A 21,672-nucleotide genomic window follows, 5' to 3' on the forward strand; every position below is an offset into this window, starting at 1 on the left:
CTTGTAGATGACAATTTGTAGCCTTCAGTGGATTTTACAGTCCTTTAACCCTGAGACAGGGGACCATATACACAGACAGGCAGACAGAGCAAGAGAGACTCCAACACTGAGAGGCAGAGCAACAACTCCCTTGCCTAGTTCTCTTTACACAGTTAAGTGCCAATAGCCTCAAAACCAATAAAATTTTGCAAATTCAAGGCCCATCTGTTGTTTGCTAGATGTCAGAAAGGTAAAAAACAGAATATTTCAATGTATGGGCTCTCTGTTATATGGAAGGCAAAAATTAATCTAATTTACTCATTTTCCTTACACTAATTCATATCCTATAGTTTCTTACATAAACAATACTACAGAATTTATTTTTATAAAAAATGGACACATATCTTCAGTTATTTCCTTATTATTTTGTCCAGAAATGGAAATTCTGGATAAATGCTTAATTTCTTTGTTTATTTACTTTTGTTTTATTAATTTACTAAGGTTGTCATAATAAAATACCATACACTGGGTGACTTATACAACAAAACTTATTCTCTCACAATTCTAATCCCCAAAATTCAAGATCAAAGCATCATTTTCCTTGGGTTATACACTGTTCTATGACTTTTCTCTTTGTGCACAGGAAAAGAGGATTTCTGGTGCTTCTCCCTTTTCTTCTAAGGCTATCAGTCATTTCATGTTAGCCTACCATATTTGTGATTTAACCTTTATTACCTCTATGAAAGCCTTGTTACCAAAAGGAATAAATACGAATATTGAGGGGACACAATTTATTAAATTTATTATATAACAAAAAATATTTCTAAACTGCTTTCCAGATTATCTGAAGTTATATTCATGCTTATAGAGACAACTATAATTAGGTTACATATGCTAACAATATAATTAAGACAACTATATTACATATGCTAACAATTTTCAAAACTGGTTATTAAAAATAACTTTTTTGTGTGTGAGGTAAAATTCACATGGCACTCCACCAACATGGTGGAATGGAGATGTTTGTATCATTCTCTCCCTTGAACACAACTAAGGAAAAACAAAACAAAAACAGCTTGCAAGAAGTTTTGGAAGTTCATTGACAGGGACAGAGAAATTTCCTGAAAGATTTGCAGATATTTGTGGCTTGGTATGGTGAACTTGTGTGAAGGAGATAGTGGCCAGGGCAGTGGGACATTCTAGATACTGGCCGCCAGTTCCACAAGGCTTAATGAATATTAACTGATGAGCATTTTGGAGAAGGAGAGGTATAGCTGCATACACACATGAATGACCATGGGTTTGGTCACAAGGAGTTCGGTGACCTGCAAAGTGGACAAAGGGAACATCCTCCTCTTCCCATTAGAAAAACCAAACAAAGGAAAATTGTATGGCAGAGCTCCACAGAGCTGCTCTGGGCTCAACTGTAGATATTTGGGAAGTGGGTAGAGCATATGGGAGAAACATCTTCCTGCTCATTGAAAACAAAAATCCAAGTGAGTGTATCATAGCACATGGCTAAGTGAGCACATCATGCATCAGTGCTGGACATTACAAGGCAATCCAGTCAACACACCTGATGGTGGCAGCCATTGACAGACAGCACCCTTCAGCCAATGTCAGCTCCTCATGCTCTGCTTATCATACCTGAGTTCCTTGTTGAGACATCCCCTATGCTGTAGAAAAGAGCAAGAAGGAGCAAGGTGGGAATTTAAGTTACCTGAAGTATTGAATAAGTATTGAATAAGGCTTGCTTTTGAAAGAGGGAAAAGGAAGCAGAAGGGATCTATTGACCTTGGGTGGCCCTCATTCCTCACCAGAAGTAGTATTAGAGACTATTATAGCCACAGCATTCCCTTCCTTCCAGCCCCACATACAGTACCATAACTGTAAAAAAGCAAATAAGGTAACACACATACCTAGAAAGCAAGGATCATCTGAACACAGGATATAAAAAAGGAACAGAACAGAACTTTGGTCAGAAAATTAGAAAATTTAACAAATATTTTAGAATAACAATTTATAAAATGCTAAATGAGATACTATAAGGGCAGTGAAATATAGAAAGACAGGTAGAGGATTTTAGAAAGGAGATAGAGGAATAAAAAAAAAAGACTGAAGAAATTGAAGTCATTAAATAATTGTAGAAATTGAAATGACACACACAAAAATGAGATGCTCAATGAAATGGGGGAGTTCTGGAGAGTATTTTAAACAAAATTAAGCTGATATAAGAAAACTTTTCAAAAATATAAGAGACAAACATACAAGCCACCCAAATGGAAAAGAGAGGTAAACAAAATCTAGGAAAAATAAAGAAACTATACAAGGAATATCAGACACAATTAAAAGAGGAAACAAAAATAATGGGTCTTTTCAAAGTGCAGAGAGAAGCAAGAGAACCTATTAAAAATAAAATAGTTGAGAATGTCCCAAAAGTAAAGAAAGGAATAATCATGGATGTCCAGGAAGCAGAAAGAACACCCAAATTTCTAAATGCAAAACAACCCTCACCAAGGCACATCATGGTTAAATTAACAGAAATCAAAGATTAAAAAAAAAAAAAGATTTGTAGCGAAAAAAAAAAAAAAAGAAAACTGCTGTCACCCCAACTACATTCTTGTTGGATTTCTCAGCAGTAATCCATCAAGACAGTTATATTGGGACAAAGTATGAACAATCCTAAAGGACCAAAACTTCCAAAAAGTAATCTATTTTCTAAATTATCATTCCAATAGAAAGGTGAGGTAAAGGCTTCCCAAGTAAAAAAACTCATGGAAATTAATTTCACCATACTTGTACTATAAGAAATGTTGACAGGAGTTTTCAACAAGAAACAAACAAACAAAAACCAAAACTTTGAGAGCAGTGACAATAGAAACACAAAATCTAATTATAAACCAGAGTAATGAGATACAACAACAAAATACTAAAGGGGAAGTAAAACAGGAAGCTGTATAGATGAATGATGATGAGTCAATACCAGATGATAAAAGTCTTTTTTTGACATAAAAATTTTTATATAACCCTTATGGAAACCACGATGCAAAAATCTAGACTAGAGATACACAGAAGAACACATGGAGATACTGAGAAAACTATAAGGGAAAGTCATCTGAAATAAAAATCAGTGAGAAAATAAAGGAAAATAAGGCAACAGAAAGAATAAACAAATAACAAAAGCTAGAAAGACAGTAAATAGTTCTTATATATGAATCATCACATGAAATGTGAATAGTCTGAACTCACCAATTAAAAGGCACAGATTGATAAATGGGTCAAAAATACCAAATCTTGGCAACATGTTAAAAATGCATTAAAACAATTATACATCATTAACTAGAGAGATTATTCAAGGACAGTTTGGTTCAACATCCAAAAATTGATCAATGTAATTGACCACATCAACAAAAGGAAAGCTGTCATATGATTGCATCAATAGATGCAGAAGAATCATATAATAAAATTCAACATTCCTTTATGAAAAAAATGCCTCAGAATACTGGAAAAAGAAGGAACATATATCAACATACTAAATAGCATATATGATAAACCCACGGTCAACAGCATACTCAATGGCGATGGCTGAAAGCAAGAAATATAAAATGGTACAGAAAAATGGAAAGATACACTCTGCTTATGGATTGGAAGAATAACGTTGTTAAAATAGCCATAATCCCCAAAGTAATATATGATTCTTGGTAATTCCTATCAAGAATTCAATGGTATTACTCAAAAAAATTATAAAAAAAGTTATAGAAATAAATATGGAATCACAAAAGACCCCAAATAGCCAAAGGAATCCTGACAAAAAGAAGAAACTATACTACAAACTTACTGTAACTAAAAAAATATGGTACTAGACTAAAATCAGCAGACATATACACAATAGAATATAACTGAGGACCCAGAAATAAAAACTACACCAATATGCACATTCAAATGAAGTCAAAAGAGCCAAAATAATATATTGGAGATAGTCTCTTCAACAAATGGTGTTAAGAAAACTAGACAACCATAAGTAAAATAATGAAACAAGATCACCATCTCATACATTACACAAAGGTAAACTCAAAATGGAGTAATACCTTGGATGTAAGATTTAAAACCATAAAGCACGTTGAAGAAAACATTCAAAACACTCCACAGCAATGGTGTCAGTGATGTCTTAAAAATTCCTCTCCAAGAACATTCTCCAGAAGAGAATATAAAAAAGAGACATCAAACTAAAAAATCTGCACATTAAAACAAAAAGATACCCAACTGAATTGGAGAAAATACTTGCAAATCATATATCTTACAAGGAGCCCAATAGAAGATCTATAAAAAAACTAATACAAATCAACATAAACAATAACCCCAAAAGGAAAACAATAACCCCCTAAATATATGTATATAGAAAACACAATCAAATAAGGGCAGAAACTTAGGCATTTCTCCAAAGAAGACATGTAGTGGGCCTACCTGGTGGTGCAAGGGGTTAAGCACCACAGTAAGAAGCAAAACACAGCCTCTGCAGCACAAATTCAATCCCCGGCAGGCCAAAGAGAAACGTACATGGTGAAGCAGACCTCTCATGTCTTGCCTGCTGCTCCCCTCAGCAGTGTATTTCCATACATCTGCCTGTTCTGCTCCCCACTCTGTCTCTGGTGAATCCTCTCACACCCCCAGATCTCTCGCCTGTACCCCAGCTCTTATATGTATAAATAAATAAATCTTTTTTAAAAAAAGACATATAGTTATCCAAGCAGCACATGAAAAATGTTCCTCATCACTTATCACCAATAATATATAAATCAAACCACAATGAGATCCCACTTCATGGCTGTACAAATGACCCCCACAAAAATTCTAGAAATGAGAAGAGTTGGTGAACATGTAGAAAAGAGGAACGTTTGTACACTATTGGGCAGGAGTATTTAGATTGACACTGTCCCTGTGGAGATATTTCAAAATACTAAAAACAGATCTACCATGTTACTTAGCAATTCCAATCTTACCTACTCAAAGAATGAAAAAATCTCATTCGCAGGGATATATGCATATGATCACTATGTTTATTTCAGTGCTATTTTCAATAGCCAAGTTATGAAAGCAAACTAATTGCCCAACCACAGATTAATGGATTAATGCCTTAATGGATTAAGGATTAATGTTATTGCCTTTTGCAATAACATAGATGGAACTGCAGAGAATTATAAGTGCAATAAGTCAGAAGAGATAGACAATCCCAGATTGTATCACTTATATGTGGAATACAGAGAAACAAAACAAAATTTCATATAAAACCAAATTAGTAGTAACCCCAGAAATCTTCCTGTAGGATTGAAACTATCAGAGAGAAAAAGCAAACTGGGGAGGTGGCAAATGAAGCATGGTGGAGGACTATTTTTTTCTTGGTGGTGGGTTTGGTGTGGTAGCACATACTTTGTACAATACTATATCTCTAAATCACATACAGTATTATAAAGCAATGTTGCCTCAATATTAAGCAATATTTTAAAAAAATAATTGGCATATTTATTTACAAAATGGAAACCACTTAGCAATTAAAAACAAAAAGATGAACTACTGTCATGGATAGAACTGGAGGAGGTAATGCTAAGCAAAACAATTCAGAAGGAAAAAAAAAGATAAATACCAAAGGTTTAACATACATGTAGAATATAAGGAAACAAAACAAAGAGCTAGTCAACACAAAACCAAAACCAAACCATCTAAATCTAACTGTAAAACTGAGGCAGAGAAAGAAAGGTAGAGAGGAAAGTGGGAAGTGTGCCTAATGGACTATTGTGGAGGACTATACACAACATCACAGTATGTGTGGTGTGGTAGCGTACATCTTAAGAGGTAGAATCCTATGTTTCTAAACCATGTATAGTTCTATAAATCAGCATTACTTTAATTAAAATTATGTATATACACACACACATATATATACAATATATATATAGTGATGTACACACTCACACTATCAACCACCTATACTTTGCTTATAAGAAATTCACTTAAACCTAAAGACAGGGCCTCCTCGGTGACACAGTGGTTGAACGCTGAGCTGTGAAGCTGCCCGCAGCCTCTGCAGCACTGGTTTGATCCCCGGCCCCCGGCCGGCAGGGGAGGGTCCCACATGGTGCACAGACTTTTCCTGCCGCGTCCACTGCTACACTCAGCTGTGTATTTTGTCAGTCTGCTCCCCGCTCTGGCTCTGGTGAATTCTCTCACCCTCCCGCGCTTCTGACTGTACCCAGTGCTTGTATAAATAAATAAATAAATCTTTAAAAAAAAACAAAAAAACAAAACTAAAGACAACACAAAGCAAAGTATGTCTTGTAGTGTTTTACCTATATTTTCTTCTATATATTTTATTGTTTCAGGTCTTATGTCCAGTTCTCTTATCCATTTTGAGTTGATTTTTATGCACAGTGAGAGGGAGTGGTCTAGTTTCATTTTTTGCATGCGGTGGTCCAGTTTTCCCAGCACCATTTATTGAACAGACTGTCCATATTCCATTGCATGTTCTTTGCTCGTTAAAGATCAGTTGTCCATGTAAGTGTGGTTTTATTTCTGGGCTCTCTATTTGGTTCCATTGGTCTGTGTGTCTGTTTTTGTTCCAATACTAAACTGTTTTAATTATTAGGCTTTGTAGTATAGCTTGAAGTGTGATACCTTCTTTCTCTATTGTTTTCATCAGTAGGGCTTTGGCTATTCATGTTTTTTTTTTTTTTTTGTAGTTCCATATGAATTTCATCAGTATTTGTTCTATTTCTTTGAAGAATGTCATTGAGACTTTTATTGGAATAGCGTTGAATCTGTATATTGCTTTTGGTACATCTTTAAAGACTCATCACCCAAAGCAAATATAGTCAAGGAAAAGATAAACACCTGGGATTGCATCAAACTGAAAAGTTTCTATACAGCAAAAGAGACATTAACCAAAACAGAAAGGCATCCCACTGATTGGGAAAAAAATCTTTGCACTCCAGTCAACTGATAAGGGACTGATCACAAAGATATACAAAGAATTCACACCACTCAACTAAAACAAAATAAACAATCCAGTCACAAAATGGGCAGAATAACTTAAAAGACATATATTTACAATAGATAAAACCTGGAAACAACTCAAATGCCCAAAAATAGATAACCGGGTCAAGAAGATGTGGTATGTATACACAATGGAATATTATTCAGCAATCAAAAGAGCCAAACTCACGCCATTTGCAGCAACTTGGATGGAGCAAGAAGGAATTATGCTCAGTGAAATAAGCCAAGAAAAATATTGGATGGTTTCACTTAGAGTAGGAATATAGGGGAACCAAATAAGGCATCAGTTAATAAAAATAATAACAGTACAAAACAAAACAAAGCAAAAACAGAGAATTGTAAATCAGAGACATACTGCAGGGGAGGGGGAGGGAGAGAGATCAGAGGGAGGGAGGAAGGAGCACAGGGTACTGAGGTGATGGTGCAAGGGTGCATTGATGAAGGAAACTACTGGGACTACACCTGAGGGGGGTAGGGGGAAGCAATATTGTTTAAAAATGAACAATTATGTAAAAAAATTAAAAATAATAATTAAAAAAAAAGACAACTCAAAGCAATGACTCAGGGAGAGAAAAAGGAAACCATTATTCTCATAATGAATTAGACATTCAACCAAAAAAGGTAATAAGGGACAACAATGTGGATGATATAATGATCAAAGGAACAATCAATCAAGAAGATATAAATGTCATTAATATTTATTCAACCAGTGCAGGAGCATATATTTATATAAAACAAGTATTAACAGACCTAAAGCAATGCATTGACAAAAGCACATTAATAATGTGGGACATTAACATACCACTTGCACAAAAGGATAGATCATTCACACAGAAAACAAAATGGAAATAAAGACTTTAAATTAAGTTGATTCAGATGGGCTTCATAAATATTTACAAAGCATCCCATCCTCAAAGAACTCAATACACATTCTTCTTAAGTGCACATGGAACATTCTCAAGGATAGAGCATATGTTGGGACACAAGCTGTGTCTCAAAGTAGTCATGAAAATAAAAGTGATATTAAATATCTTCCCTGATCACAATGGTACAAAACTGGATATTAAACAAACAGAAAAGGAATCCTGGAACAAATAATAGCGTAGCAACTAAACAAAATGCTGTGAATAATTCTTGGGTAAATGAATAAATCAAAAAAGAAATTAAAAATATCTGGAGACGGGCCTCCCCACTGGCGCAGTGGTTGAGCGCTGGGTTGCGAAGCTGCCTGCAGCCTCTGTGGCGCCGGTTCGATCCCCAGCTGCTCCCCGGCCACCGGAGGAGGGTCCCACGCAGACCTCTCCTGCCACCCGCTGCTCCCCTCAGCAGTGTACTTCGGTCCTTCTGCCTGCTCTGCTCCCCGCTCTGGCTCTGGTGAATTCTCTCACCCTCCCGCACTTCTGACTGTACCCAGTGCTTGTATAAATAAATAAATAAATAAAAATTAATCTTAAAAATATATATAAAAAAACATTAAAAAAATAATATCTGGAGACTAGCGAGAATTTAGAATCAAGTTACCATATTCTATGAGATGCTATAAATGTGACTTACAAGGGAAGTACATAGTAAAACAGGCCACATGAAAAAATAAGAAAAAAATATCAAATAAAAAAAATCTAACTTTCTAAATGATGTCATGCCATTTACAGCCATGTGGATGGAGCTAGAAGGAATTATGCTTAGTGAAATAAGACAGAAGAAAAAAGAAAAATATCAGATGGTTTCACTTATAGCAGGAATGTAAAGGGACCAAATAAGACATCAGTGTAAAAAATAATAACAATGCAAAATACAACAAAGCAAAAACAGACAAAAAAACAAATATAAATCAGAGACATCTTGCAGGGGAGGAGGAGGGAGAGGGATCAGAGGGAGGGAGGGAGGAGCACAGGGGACTGAGGTGATGGTGCACATGTGCATTGGTGAAGGAAACTCTGTGGGGACTACACCTGAGAGGTTGGGGGGAAGCAAATATTGTTTAAAAATGAACAATGATATGAAAATTAAAAAATAAAAAAAATAAAGTGGAAACAAATGAAAGAGAAAACAAAGGGATAGTTCAAAAGATTAGTGAAGCCAAGAGCTGGTTCTTTGAAAGCATAAGCAAAATTGTCAAACACTTAGCTAGACAATAAGAGAAAATAATCCAATTAAAAATAATTTAAAATGAAAGAGTTGAAATGACTTCAGATGCTGCAGTAATACAAAGGATCATAAGAACTCACCATGAATGTCTCTATGCAAAAAAGTAAATAATCTAGAAGTGGGGAAATTACTAGAATTATACAACCATCTAAGATAGAACCAGAACAAAGTAGTCAGCTTAAAGAGAACAATCATAAGTGCAGAATTTGAAAAGTAATTAAAATTCTTCCAAAGAACAAAAACACAGACAAGTTCACTAGCAAATTCTACAAAATCTTCAAAGAAGACCTAATGCTTCTCGCACTGAAGCCTACCACTGGTATTTACCAAAAAAATATGAAAAGATTCATGCACTCCTATGTTCAGAACAATACTATCTGTAATAGTCAAGACATGGAATGAACCTAAGTGCCCCCAAAGACATGATGGGTGAAAGAAATTGTGATATATAAATATTATATATATTATATATATATATAATATATATATATGCAATGGAATTTGAGCTACTTGAAATGATGAAATAGTGTCTCTTGAGACAAATTATATTGACCTTGCTGTGATTATGCTAAGTAAAGTAAGTCAGAAAGTGAAAGATAGATACTGGATGATTTCAGTTAATTATGGAATGTAAATACCCAGAAGGAAAGGGATAGGAAATTGGCATTATACTTTTGGTGGAGGTTAAGTGAAGATTGTGTATTATAGAGGCATAAAATGTACTAACTCCCAGCTATGTTTGTGTGAATGTGTGTGCAAGAACAACCCACAAATTAATAAAAATGAATAAAATATCACATTACATGACATATTGTTTTAATTTTTTAAATTAATTCAGTGACATTTAGTAGAGTTTCCATTTTTGCAATTATTGCTACTATTTAGATTTAGAATATTGCATCACCTCAAAAGGAAACTCTTATCAATTAAGCATCACTCCCCATTCCTCACTACTTTACAGATTCTAGCAATCAGTTAATCTGATTTCTGTCATAATAGATTTTCCCATTCTGAGCTATTAATATAAATGGATTCATAATCTATGTGGACTTTGACTACCTCTTTTGGCCTAGCATGCTTTTAAGGTTTATCTGTGCTCTAGCATGAACCACTACTCTGTGCATTTTTTTTTTGTAATAAATATTTTTTGTAATAAATATTATTTATATTTATTGATATGCATGATATACTATTACATGATATACAATGTTATCTGTGGCTCTGCTAAACTTAAGCAGCCTGTTCAGCTGCCATTATAGTTACCTGCAGTTCTGTATTCCTATAAAAGGTCAGAACTGCCAATCAGAACAGGTCAATCAGCCATAGTAGTCAAACCTTACAAGGTGCCTTTCATATCAATCAAGAGCAGAAAGCTTGATCACTCTGGGAAGGGTATGCATCAAGAGGTATGACTGGGAACACCTGGGGGGTGATAATGGATGCATAAACTTACTCCCAATTCATACTCCCAACTCATCCCAATTCCTGGTCATGAGGTATGACCAGGAATGCCTGGGTGGCAGAGGACCCATATATGACCAGGAATGCCTTGGTGGCAGAAGACCCATATATGATAAGGGGCCCCAGAAGCTGACCAGTGGAATGCCTTGTTGATAAGCTTAGGACCATGGCTGGGGATCTGGGGTCCAGTTTTGATTGCAACACTTGGTTCTCAAGCTGATAACGTGGTCAGCAGACTCATGTCTCCCCAAGCCCTAGATGACATTCCTTAGTTTCACCCATCCTTTTCTCCTTGTCCTCCTAATGCACATACCAGATACTGATGATCATACTATCAATAAAATAGCCAGGATCTTGCTCTCAAGCAGCATCCTGCATTATGCAGACTGCTCTACAACTCCCATCTCTTTGTCAGTGGTGGGGTTGCGCAATGCAACATTTATCCATTCATTCTCTGATTTAGACTGTTTCAAGTTTTAGAAAATGCATTTTTCTGGTAATATAGCATTGATTTATAACAGTATATAATTCAGATTTATAGCTTATACTTCTTCAGATACATGCTACCATATAATACCCACCATCCAGGCACCCAGAGTCTTCTACCAAAATCCACTGGACACCTGCCACAGAGTTTGCTCTCCACTTTCCCTTTTACCCTCTGGTAGCCTTAATTCTACAGTTAAATTTCCAGTGTTTGACTTTGTCTGGTCCTTTGTGTCATTGAAACCATACTGTACTTATTTTTCTCCTTCTGAAGTTTCATCTTGATGTTACAAATGGCAGGATTTCATATTTATTTTAAAAACTAAGTGGTATTCTATATTCTATTGTGTGTATATATGTGTATATCTATATATATCTATATATCTATATACTATATATATGTCTCTATATATGAGCTATATATCTACATATAGATATCTCACATCTTCTCAATGCATTCTTCTGTCATTTGACCCTCAGGTTGTTTCCATAACATGGGCATTGTGATAGTGCTGTACTGAACATATGAGTGCATATATCCCTTTGAATTAGTTTTTGCATTCTTTGGGTAGACACTTAGGAGAGGAATTGTTGGATAATATGCTAGATATATTACAATATTTTGAGATATCCCCTTGCTGTTTACCATAAATCCTGGAGAGTCTGCATTCCTACCAACAGTGTATCAGGCTTCCTATTTCTTAACATCTATGCCAGTGAATATACTTGAGAGAACATGTATTTTCAGCTTCTTGGGATATAAATCTAGGACTTGAATCATAGGATGATATGATTATTCTATGTTCAAATGTTGAACTGCCAACTTTATTCACCCCATTTTATTTACCCCATTTTACATTGCTACTAGCAGTTTATGAGGCTTCCAATTTCCCCACATCATCACCAACACTTGCACATTGACAGTGTGCAACCTTTGTGACTCAGGCTTGGCACTCAAGAGAGCAGGAATATTAACAGTTCACAAACAGGAGCCAACCTCCCTCCCAGCACATTCACATTATGGCTGGACCTTTCCAGCCCCTCTACTACCTCTTTCTTTCTTTCTTTTTTTTAGATTTATTTATTTATTTATACAAGCACTGGGTACAGTAAGAAGCATGGGAGGGTGAGAGAATTCACCAGAGCCAGAGTGGGGTGCAGAACAGGCAGACTAACAAAGTATACTGCTGAGGGGAGCAGCGGGCGCAGCAGGAGAAGTCTGCATGCCATGAGGGACCCTCACCGGTGGCCGGGGATCAAACCAGTGCTGCAGAGGCTGCGGGCAGCTTTGCAGCCCAGCTCTCAACTGCTGTGCCACCGGAGAGGCCCCCCCTCTACTACCTCTTAATTCAGCAGTTCCAAAACCATATCTTTAGACTAACAGAAGGTAAGAAAAGACAGAAATTTTAAATCAATAAAACCTCTATACCACCTGCTGGAATTGCTGTAGAGCAAATCTCCAAGTTATTGTGACACATATTGCAAAATAGGGCAATTCAAAGCAGCAAATTGTCCAGACAAAATAAAAACACAACAAAAGACACCTTGAGACTTCAAAGGAGTATGTCATAACAAGAAGAAAATGACTCTTCAGAATCAAACCATAAACACATGGGAGATTTTATCTTCCTATCCCATATAAGGCTCAAAACTGATATGAAAAAGAAAATTAAACAAATGGAAGAAACCACAGCAAAGTGAGTCAAAGTGATATAAGACAACTTTGAAAAACTATCCAAAAAGATACAACAAAATTCAGAGAAAGTGAAATAATTGCAAATTGAAACTAATAATAGAAAATAAAAATAGAGGGCCTCCCCTGTTGGCGCAGGCGTTTAAACACCACGCTGTGAAGCTGTCTGCAGCATCTGTAGCGCCAATTCCATCCCGGGTGGCCAGCAAGGGTTCCACATGGTGCAGCAGACCTCTCCTGTCTTGCCCGCTGCTCCGCTCAGCAGTGTATTTCATCTGTCTGCCTGTCTGCTCCCCGCTCTGTCTCTGGTTTATCCTCTCACCCTCCCGCGAATCTGGCCTGTACCCAGTTCTTGTATAAATAAATAAATAAATAAATAAAACTTTAAAAAAAGAAAAGAAAAGAAAAATAGCAGTTTTAACAAGAAAATACCAGAGAGGCAAGATGTACAAATATTAAGAGAGGAGAATGAAAATACTGGAGGACATGACAGACTCCATGTATTTCATATATTAGTAGAAAATATGGAAGTGAGGGTCTAGTGACCTAAGTATATTGGATAAGTGAAGTAGAGTCTACAATATGCTGCTCAATATGATATAGCTATCTAATAAGTTATATATCTATCAATAAGTTCTGTAAGGTTTTTTCAGAAAAAAATAAGATAGAATATACTCTCTATGATCTATCTATCTATCTATCAAGTAAAAAGTTATCAGGCTTTCCCCCACACCCACCCTCCACCATGCGTGCACACTCAGCCAAGCAGGGGAGAGTGGAAGAGTGCCGCAGCTTCCCAGAGTGGAACCAGAACCAGCAGAGAAGCAGAGGCCACAAGAGAACACCACAGAGTCCAGTTGTAGGGTAAATGATTGTCAGGCTTTTCTGCCCTCCTGCCATTAATATTTTCTTTTTAAAAAAAGATTTTTATTTATTTATTTATTTATGCAAGAACCGGGGTATAGGCCAGATTTGCGGGAGGGTGAGAGGATTCACCAGAGACAGAGTGGGAAACAGAACAGGAAGACTGGTGAAATGCACTGCTGAGGGGAGCAGCGGGCGTGACAGGAGAGGTCTGCTGCACCATGTGGGACCCTTGTCTACCCCCTGGGATCGAATTGGTGCTGCAGAGGCTGTGGACAGCTTCACATCACTGCGCTCAATTGCCTGTGCCACCAAGGGAGGTTCTGAGATGGGGCTTTTAAGGGTGACATCACAGGAAGAAGGGGGAACAGAATGAAATCAGGAAGGAGAACAAGCAAGGGACCAGAAGAGAATCAGCAGAGAAGCAGAGGCCATGAGAGAATGCTGGAGAGTCCAGAAAGATTGAAGACTTGCTAGGAACTGGGAGTCCTGCCAGTCTTCCAGCCCCCTGGCACCCCTGCCTGCTGTATACCTGGTAAACTCAATAAAAGCCTGAAAAACTACCCAGGGCTCCAGGACTCCTCCTTCACCCATCTGCTCAGGTCATAGAGATCCTGCACTGTGGCCCTTCTGCCAATACACCAGTGAAGAGTGAAGATTCCTCCAGGGCTGGGAGGACTGCCAACCTGGGAGGAACCCCCGCCCACCGCAATCTTGCCTACCATGTACCTGGTTTCTGCAACATGTAAAAGCTCAATAAAAGCCTGAAAAAGCCACTGAGGGCACCAGGACTCTCCTTGACCTGTCTGCTTGGATCAGAGAGAACCAGCTTTGTGCCTTCCTAGCACTACAATTGGCATAAGTTGGCAGGGTGATTTGATGCAGTCAGGTATGGAGCCCTCCGAAGACCTCAGAAGGGACTGATGGGTAGCAGATCATAAGCCTAGATCATGAGCCCGTGACAATGCTGGAGGCGCCATGGCAGCATAGATGGTGACCAAAGTACAGGAGCTGCAGTAGGAGACCTCAAGTGGAGGAGGAGATGGGCCAAGTGGACCAGCCCACAACCCCTGAGGCAGCAGAATCATAGAGGAGGACCATGATTCTGAGCTTGCCCAGTGCTAACACCAAAAAAAGCCAATGGACTTGGACTGACAATTCCGCCAGAAGGAGGAGGAAATTTGGCAGGCTGATGTTGTGTTTTTGGGACTGTGGGGGTGGATGGTATCATTTGTAAATCCCAGGAGATGAAAATCGAGGCATGGCTGGTTGGCTTTGGTGGCCAAAAGCAACCTGTGTACTGCCTGGCATTCTTAGGGCTACAGCCCAAAGAGGCAATGGTCAGAATAGAGGAAGGGGCAGGCATAAGAAGAGACCAAAACTGGCTGAGGGAGGAAGCCCTCACCAAGTTCTCCGCAGCCACACAGAGGAGGTATCAAAAAGTCAACTTAGATAAGGCAAAAGCTGGTGCTGAGATTGGGAAGCCCTAAGTGGCTGTTAAGCAGCTTAAGTGTGTTAAAGAAGGCCAGTGAGTCTCTTAAAATCACCTGTGAATGATGCCCTGTTCATTGTCAAGTGAGGGTGAGGAGCTGAGGAACCCGTCCTTGGGAGATGGGTGGGGAACGTGGCTTATAGTGGGGCCCACAGCTGAAGAGGGGACCCAAGGAAGGCCACATGTGGAGCTTGTATCCACAGATCCCTAACCCATGTGCATGTGCAAAGGGTTGAACTGAGTCTGCGTGTTACATTGGTGGCTATGAAAGCCGAGTGTTGGAGTGACCGCAGACAGAAAACCCTGAGGATTAGGTTATTACCCCCAAAGACAAAATCGCCAATCCGAGAGACAGTGCATCCTGGGGGTAGATGCAGTATGTCGCTTGCAACTGAGACCACAGCCAGAGAAGGCCAGGAAGCCTGATGGCTCCTGCCGTGTGACCACAGATTCCTGACTGGATCCCCCCTTGCATGAGCAGTGCCTTGGGCAGCAGAAGTGGTGGATCACCTGCTGGTGCCAATAATCTTGTCTTTTGCCACTAGGCTGGTGCCTGCCTGGACTCATTTGTGTTCCGTTGTATTTTGTTACATTGTGATATTCAGTTGTATTCAATTTGCTTTTGTGGGCCATGGCTGCAGTATTTATATTTCCCAAGGGAAACTTATAGGTATACTTGTATATAGACTGTATGGTGGAAAACCCTGAAGGGGTGGATTGTAGGGTTAAGTTACAGCCTTTTCTACCCTCCTACCTACCACTCATGCGCACTCAGTCAAGCTGCAGAGAGAGAAGGAGTGTGGCAGCTTTGCAGAGTGGAACTGGAAGGAGAACAGGCATGACCAGAAGAGAACCAGCGGAGAAGAAGAGGCCACCAGAGAACGCTAGAGAGCCCAGGGAAGAGTGAAGATTCTCGCTGGTCTGGGAAGCCTGCCAGCCTCCTGCCCTCCTACCCCCCGCTCCCCTGCCTGCCACGTACCTGGTTGCCACACTACATGTGAAAGTTCAATAAAAGTCTGAAAAGCCATCGAGGGCTAGGACTCTCCTTTACCCATCTGCTCAGATCATAGAGATCCTGCTCCAAGCCTTCCTAGACTTACACTATCTATTATCTGTATTTCTATCTACTCATGCAATTTCAGCTGTCCATAAAATAAGGGAAATATATATTTGAAATGAAACAATGTTTGCAAGGATTAAGGCATAACATGATGTCTTCCTTCCTCACCACAACTTCCTTTAAGGGTTTGAATCTCTAGGCACAGTCAGGACTTAGCCATTTGCAGAACAAAAAGTCTATTTTGCCCACCAAACATATTAATGCTAGATGGCTATTATGCTGACTGTTTCTGCTGCCATGGGTGGCAATATGAAGTTATGCCTGCATTTTATTTATTTTTTCTTTTTTTTTAATAAATTTTATTTTTATATTCCCCATACAATTGCAACACCCTTATTTTAATCCCAATTCCTCCCCTTCCTGCCCCTCATCCTCCATAGAGTGTCTCTGGTTCATAGATTTTTGTTGATTTTGATTTTCACTTTCTGATAGTTACTCATTTTCCTGGTCCCTTATTTAAGTTTTCTAGATTCCTGCTATGAGTGAGACCATCCGGTATTTTTCTTTTTCTTTTTGGCTTATTTCACTGAGCATGATCCCTTCCAGCGCCATCCATGTTGCTGCAAATTGCATGTATTTATCTTTTTTGAATGCTGAGTAATATTCCATGGTGTATATGTACCACATCTTCTTGATCCAGTCATCTATTTTTGGGCATTTGGGTGGTTTCCACAGCTTAGCTATTGTAAACAGTGCTGCTATAAACATAGGGGTATAGATGATCTTTGGAATTGATGTTTCTGTGTCCTTTGGGTAAACACCTAGGAGTGGAATTGCTGGATCTTATGGAAGCTCTATGTTTAGTAGGTCCAGAAGTCTCCACACAGCTCTCCATCGTGGTTGGACCAGTTTGCACTCCCACCAACAGTGAAGGAGAGTTCCTTTTTCTCCACATCCTCACCAACATTTGTTGTTGCTAGTTTTTTTAATATGTGCCATTCTCACTGGTGTAAGATGGTATCTCATGGTAGTTTTGATTTGCATTTCCCTGATTACAAGTGATGTTGAACATTTTTTCATATGCCTGCTGGCCATTTGCATTTCCTCTTCAGAGAAGTTTCTTTTTAGCTCTTCTGCCCATTTTTTGACAGGATTATTTTCCTTGTTGTTGAGTCTCATCAGCTCTTTGCAGATTTTTGTGATCAGTCCTTTATCATTACTGTTGTGTGCAAAAATGTTCTCCCAATCGGTGGGGTTTCTCTTTGTTTTGGTTATTGTCTCTTTTGCTGTGCAGAAGCTCTTTAATTTGATGTAGTCCCAGCTGTTTATCTTTGCCTTCACTACCACTGCTTTGGGTGATGTGTCTGTAAAGATGTCTTTGATGTGCATATCACGTAGTGTTTTGCCTATATGTCCTTCTATGTATTTTATGGTTTCAGGTCTTATATCTAGTTCTTTAATCCATTTTGAGTTGATTTTTGTGTATGGTGTGAGGTAGTGGTCAAGCTTCATTCTTTTGCATGTAGCGACCCAGTTTTCCCAGCACCATTTATTGAACAAACTTTCTTTGCTCCAATGCACAGTCTTTGCTCCTTTGTCAAAGATTAGTTCACCATAAATCTGTGGGTTTATTTCTGGATTTTCTATTCGATTCCATTGGTCTGTGTGTCTGTTCTTGTTCCAATACCATGCAGTTTTGATGATTATTGCTTTGTAATATAGTTTGAAGTCTGGGAGTGTGATGCCTCCATATGCCTGCATTTTTTTAAAGTATTTTTTTTAAAGATGTATTTATTTATTTATACAAGCACTGGGTACAGTCAGAAGCGCGGGAGGGTGAGAGGATTCACCAGAGCCAGAGCGGGGAGCAGAGCAGGCAGAAGGACTGAAGTGCACTGCTGAGGGGAGCAGCGGGCAGCAGGAGAGGCCTGCGTGCCATGTGGGACCCTCCTCTGGTGGCCGGGGAGCAGCCGGGGATCGAACCGGTGCTGCAGAGGCTGGGTGCAGCTTCGCAACCCAGGGCTCAACTGCTGCGCCTTCGGGGAGGCCCCCATATTCCTGCATTTTAACTGATAATTTTGTGGTAGGTAAAGAGTGAATAGACAAATATTTTAAGCAAATATAAACAAAACTAAAAAATTCATTAAACAGAATATAGATATAGTGGATAATTATTAAAAATAACATTCACATTGTATCTTATCCAGACACATTATTTTAAAAATAGTAGTTGTATATTATTTCTAACCTTAAATTTTAATTGATTTATAAAAAAATATTTTGTACCATATTTACATTAATATAATTTTATTTTCTCACTGTTTAAATACTATGTATATATAAATTATTGCTGTCCTTTCATCTTCCCATTCAAATATCATTCATGGTTACATTTATTGATTCTGAAAAATAAGAATTTCAAGACACATAAGAAAATTTCTGGACGATTGAGGATTTAAAATCCTTATTAAACAATTAAAAGTTTTTCATAAAGTTAAGCTTTGAAAGATTCATTTTTTTGGAAACATTAAATTAATGGCACCATGAATGCTGAATTATTTACTTGAAAATGTAAAACTATATGGAAATCTAATAGAAATTTTGCTTTTTTAATTCTTAGATTTTTAGATTTTGTTAATGTAGTACTCTTTTATCATATCATTGTTAATTTTGGGACAATATATGACTTAACCCCTCAGTTGTGGTCACTATAGTTCTCCAAAAACCAAAGCACCCATAGTCCATCACCATATTCCTTGGTTCTTTTTCTCCAACCCAATTTTTACCTCTCCTCACTTTCCAACCCCTCCTGGAATCTTCATATCTATGGTCACTTTTTAAGGTTTGTCTTTGTCTGACACTATATTTGGGTTTTCCATAATTCCACATATAATGAAAACATATTATATTTTCCCTTTTTTTCTAAACTTAATTCACTTAGCATCAACAATTTCAGCTCCATATATATAGTCACAAATAGCATGTGTTTATCTTTTTCTTCACCGAGTAGTATTCCATTATGTATATATACCACATCTTCTTGATCCACTCATAAGTTTTGGGGCACACAGGTTGTTTCCATAACTTGGCTATTATAAATAGTCCTGCAATTAATATAGGGGTACAGATTTCCCTTCAATTTATTCCTTTTTTTGTTCTTTGGATAGATTCCTAGAAATTGAATAGCTGGGTCATATAGTAGATTCATTTATAATGTTGTGAGAAACAGCCACACAACTTTTCATAATGGCTGGAACAGTTTAAATTACTACCAATATAAGAGAGTTTCTTTTTCTCCACATCATTGCCAGGACTTGAATTTTTTTTTTAAAGATTTGCTTATTTATTTATTTATACAAGCACTGGGTACAGTCAGAAGCACGGGAGGGTGAGAGAATTCACCAGAGCCAGAGCGGGGAGCAGAGCAGGCAGAAGGACCAAAGTACACTGCTGAGGGGAGTAGTGGGCGGCATGAGAGGTCCGCACGCCATGTGGGACCCTCCTCTGGTGGCCGGGGAGCAGCCAGGGATTGAACTGGTGCTGCAGAGGCTGGGGGCAGCTTTGCAACCCAGCGCTCAACTGCTGCGCCACAGGGGAGGCCCTTTTTTTTTTTTAAGATTTATTTATTTATACAGGAACCAGGGTACAGGCCAGATGCATGGGAGGGTGAGAGGATTCACCAGAGAGAGCGGGGAACAGAACAGGCAGACTGGCGAAGTACACTGCTGAGGGGAGCAGCGGGCAAGACAGGAGAGGCCTGCCGTGCCATGTGGGATTCTCTCCGGCTGGCCGGGATCGAGCCGGTGCTGCAGAGGCTGTGGACAGCTTCACAGCGTGACACTCAACCACCTGCATTACCAGGGAGGCCGAAATGTTTGTTTTTTTCCTTTTTTACATATGGATCTTTTTTCCAAGTGTGAGGGAATATCTTTGTAGTTTTGATTTGCTTCTCCCTGATAACAGGCATGATGAAAATTTTTTCTTATGCCTTCTGTGTGTTTGCATTTCTTCTTTGAGAAGTGTCAATTTAGCTCTTCTGCCAATTTCTTCATTGGGTCGCTGCTTTGTTTATATTGAGTTGTGTGAACTCCTTGTCAATCTTTGATAACAGTCTTTTATCACTTGTATGGTGTGCAAATACTTTCTCCCATTCAGTGGGATGCATTTTCATTTTGGTTACTGCCGCTTTTGCTGTACAGAAGATTTTTGGTCTGATGTAGTCCCAATATTTATATTCTTTTTTTTCCCCTTGCTTCTGGACACAAATTCTTTCTGAAAGTTTGTCATGGAGTGCTTTGTCTAAGTTTTTATCTAAGTCTTTTATGCATTTGAGTTGATTTTTGTATATAATGTGACATAGCAGTCTAATTTCATTCTTTTCCAAGAAGCAGTCCAATTTTTCCAGCAAGAGACATCGTGTTCTAGTGTATATTCTTTGCTCCTCTGTCATAGATTAGTGGGCTTCTTTGCAGATGAATGAAATAGAGAATTATTGTTATACAGTATTGTTGTATAAATACATATTATATAACAATGCACAATATGCTATGTAACAATATATAATACTGCAATATAATACACAATATAGATTTATATAATATGTTCTACTGGGATACATATTGTATAGAAACAATATTTGGAGGAAAAGAGTTCTAACTCTTTGAGTCTTCTATGTCTCTTAAGAATGTTCTATAATTTTCTGTGTATAGGTCCTTTACCACCTTAGGTTTATTCCCAGGTATTTAATTTTTTGGAACACTGTAAATGAGATTTTTTTTTAATATCTTCTTCAGCCTGATTATTTTCATTATAGGACAACTACTGATTTCTGTGCTTATTTGTGTTCTGTCACTTAACTGAATTGGTTTATTGTTTTAATTAATTTTTGTGAACTTTTGAGTGTTTGCAATATATATGATCATGTCATTTGCATATAATAATAACTTTACTTCTTTCCCAAGTTGGGTTCCTTTTATGGAATCCTTATGCCTAACTGATCTAGCTAGGACTTACAGTACTATGTTGAATAGGCAATACAAATTTTAATATTAATTTTTATTATTGTGAATTAGTTCTGATCTAGAATTTGTCATATATACCATTGATTTTATGTATTTCTTAATAACTTTAAGTGTTTAAAATTTGAATGAGAATAGACCTGCATCTTTGATTCAACAGAAACAATTTTGGAGATTTTATTTTTCCATAGAGTATATTTATAAAATTTTGAATAAAGGTTTATGTTAAAAAACAAAAGAAAACAAAACAAAAGAAGACTGAAAAATATCCCCATGGAGGGAATATATTGCCTTTCCCTATAACATGGGATCATGAAGACAATGCTCAATTCCTATTTTAGGGAAGCAAAATTTGCTACCCTTTAATATCTGTCTTTGGCATGAGAATATTTTTAAGCTAATTATTTTTTTTAAATTTATTTAC

Source organism: Talpa europaea, assembly GCF_964194135.1.
Source record: "Talpa europaea genome assembly, chromosome: 11".
Classification (NCBI taxonomy): Eukaryota; Metazoa; Chordata; class Mammalia; order Eulipotyphla; family Talpidae; genus Talpa; species Talpa europaea.